Source organism: Caloenas nicobarica, chromosome Z (genome assembly GCF_036013445.1).
Source record: "Caloenas nicobarica isolate bCalNic1 chromosome Z, bCalNic1.hap1, whole genome shotgun sequence".
NCBI lineage: Eukaryota > Metazoa > Chordata > Aves > Columbiformes > Columbidae > Caloenas > Caloenas nicobarica.
This window is the reverse complement of record NC_088284.1, coordinates 92,981,767-92,985,262: the sequence shown is the minus strand read 5'-3', so window position 1 is coordinate 92,985,262 and position 3,496 is coordinate 92,981,767.

Below are 3,496 nucleotides of genomic sequence, written 5' to 3'. Positions count from 1 at the left end.
GCCCAAATCTATCTGTATTGTCTGCAGGGCTGCATGTGAAAGCACCTCCTCTTCTGTCTACTGCCTGAAGTGCTTGTTGGGATGAAAACAAATTTTTCACAATTGGATGTTCCCTTTGTCACATACCCTCTTTTCTTTGACAGAGTGCTGTCCCCATAACAACTACCTCTGTTGTCAATAACTTCCTCAGATGGTGAAACAACACACAGGATAGCAGTAATTCTCACAATAACACTGGGAGGTTGCGTACAGATTATAAGTAACCTTGCCATGATGTGCATGGGGCCAATTCAGAGCTTCCTGAAGTCTCTGTGAATCTCTGCTGATTTCAACAATTGGTTTCTTCAGGGGATGCTTCTAACCTTTTGAAGTCAGATTTTTAATATGACAAAATATAGAGGCTTAACCTGGTGACTCTTGGTGGTCCAGTATGCTCTAATGAGTAAATATGCTGATGGATTAGTGACAGAACATATGTGCCTTAGGAGAATAATGGAGAGACTCACTAATAAGATGGCTTTTTTTTGGCATCAAGTCCTTAATCCTACAAATGGGGAGTGTTAGGTGCCCTGGTCCTGCTTCTGCCTGCTCTGAGCCTGGGTCTGCACAGAGACCCACGGCACACAGGAGGCAGGGCAGTGCTCAGGGAAACCCCCTTCAAGGGTCCCCTAGTACCCATCTCCCAGACTGGTCTGGCTTGGAGTTCATGAGCTGATCACGTGCACAGACACAGAACATGATCACATGGAAAGTAGTTAAAAACGGAATTTAAAAAGAAGATAGGACAGACAGTGCCAATCAGTCACACAAACATATTGACCAGCAGCCTGCTTACATGAAAACGGTCCTTTTTATTCCCCTTCTCCAATCCACCTCAATCTTTTCTGTTCTTCCCTGATCTACCATTGTTCCTGCCTTCCCCCAAACACCTCATAATAATCCTGTATCATTTTAACAGTCTCCTGTTTAATCCCAGTGTTTCCCTCCCAGGCACCTCACTGTAAATCCTGTTCTCCTTTACGCAATAGTCCCCTCAGGTTGCATTGACTACCAGAGAGTTTTCATTTGTTGAATCCCTCAGTAGGTTTTGCATCAGGGAAACAGCTAAATCATTCACCTTTGATAGTCTTAGGAGTAGCTGATTCAGATGTTTTGCACCAGGGCAACAGCTAAAACATTCACCTTTGATAGTCTCAGGGGCAGCTGATTCAGATGAATCAGGGTTTCTGGATCTTTGTATTTATTTTGAATAACCATTAGCCAAATATTCTTACAGTGATCACAAATCTATCTATTCTGCATGACTTCCTCCCTTCAGAGCTGCTTATTCAATAGCATTTTCATTAGCCATCTCATTTGGCCCAGTCAGATGCATTGGAAAGGGGTGAGAATCCACTTAGTGCATTCCTCAGCAACTCATCCTGCAGCATGTATTGAATTCCTCAAGTAGAGATGGCACTTTACAATTTTGACCGCTGCATGTTTCAGGCCACCTGGGAAAATCAGTTTATTCCCACCACGTTTTTATTGCATTGTTACCTGGGACAGCCTTTGGACCCTCTGCACATATATGCTATTTTTTAATTCCTCGCATTTTTTATTTTGCATACAGCAAAATGCGTAGAGCTGTGCCCATGCATTTTCTTACACGGGAAAAAGTCTTCGATTTTTTTTTTTTTTCTTGAGAAGACACAACTTGTGTTGTGGTGAAGTGGCGGGTAGGCCCTTGGCTGGTTGGTGCCTTCCAGCAGGAGCCCCTTGGACTGAGCAGCCCCCACGCAGGTCTGCTCCCATCTGCAGGGCTGCGTGATGCTGTGTGATTCAGCGTGATGCTGCGTGATGCTGCGCCTTGTTGCTGCTCACAAGCACAAGACTATGATCACGTTGGGCAGTGCTGCACCCAGCAGTGCAAAAAAGGCTGCAGAAAAGAGGCTGCCATGTTGCAAACACGAGGCACACAGCTTTGAGCATATAGGAAAATGCCTATTGTATGAATCTCATGTTCAATGCGAGAAACTTGTCTGGTCCACACAAGGGTGTATGTGTAAAGGGATGGGTGCATAAACAAGTCTGTGCGTGGACTATTTGGACCTTGAAATCCCCGCTCTGCCCAAGCATAACACATCTTTGGCTGAGAAGTCAGTGGTGAAGCCGAAGGACAGATTCCCTTTGGTGGGGAATAACCCTGTTCTCTGCGTGTGTTCCTCCCATGACACTGGGGCGAGCAGCGAGCTGGGAGCTGGCAGCGGAGCTCCTGAGGGAACGCTGCGCTGAGCTGCTCTGCCTGCTGCAGCCCAAGTACCTTCGCAACTGCTGCCATCCAGAGCTTGGAGAGGGAAACTGTGACTGCCCTGCCAGACTTTGCTTTCTCTTTAATACAAAACCCAGACTCTGGACCTGGCTGAGTCAAATCTTCCTTTCTCGCAATGGGGCTTTTATTACTGTTCAGATGGGGAGATAGCGCGAGTTTTTGATGCCATCCTGTCAGCCACCCAAGAATGAAATCAGCCCTGTTTCCCCAACAAAATCAAACTAGGACATAGCGGCTTTGCCCACCCTTTCGACCTCAAAGTTCACCCACGGCTTGACCTCATAGACCTATTCCTTGGTTTTCTGTACCAGATCTGCTCCTCGCTATCTCCTTCACACGCCTTTTAATTTTTTTTCTTCTCTTTTTTGTTTCTCCCTTTCTTTCAGGGTCGTATAAAACATTAAACTGTAAGGAAGGAAATACTTCTCTGCATCTGATCTTCACACAGGACTTTGGAGTTTTTTTGTATGATGATTTGTCTGGGGCAGTGTTTTTTCCTTAAATCTTTGGCTGCATAGACAAGCAGGTGGCATCTCGGAACTAACTTAAAATGCAAGCCTGTGTTTACTGTTAGCGTGCTTCAGTGCAGCCAGTTATAGACACTAAAGTTCTTTGTCTTGGGACTGACAGATAAACTGGTGTTAATGCACCTTAGGGTGATTGAAATGGAGCATTACAGGGGTGGCACTGCTCAAGCAAGGGGTTTATTTTGCAGAACCATTTTGTTTGCCCAACAGAGCAGCAGTGTCCACAGGAGCTGGCAGGGCCACACGATGGGGCCCTCACGCCCGGGGCTGTGGGGCTGCAGGGAAGCTGCCCAGGCCTCGCTCCTGCCAGGCACTGCTAGCGTCTCCCCCTGCATAAGGGCAGATTTTGGTACTTGTGCGCCCAGGGACCACTTCACCAGGGCGCCGGGGTGTGTGTGGAGGAGGGTAAAAGTGTGGCTGTTTCGCCACTGCCAATGCTGGAGCAGCTCCAACGACGGCAGGGCCCGACGCCAGAACGCAAAATGGCGTCTGCCAGGACCCAACATGGCCGCCGCGCAGCCTTCCTCGTGACGCGGCCGATCCGGGCACCCTGCGCCAGTGCTTCACGCGGCACCTCCGCCAGTCCCGGGCCGCGTCTCCGTGCAGGCCGGCCTGCCCACGTGACGCGGCGCCCGGGCCAATCGCCGCACGCCGTGGC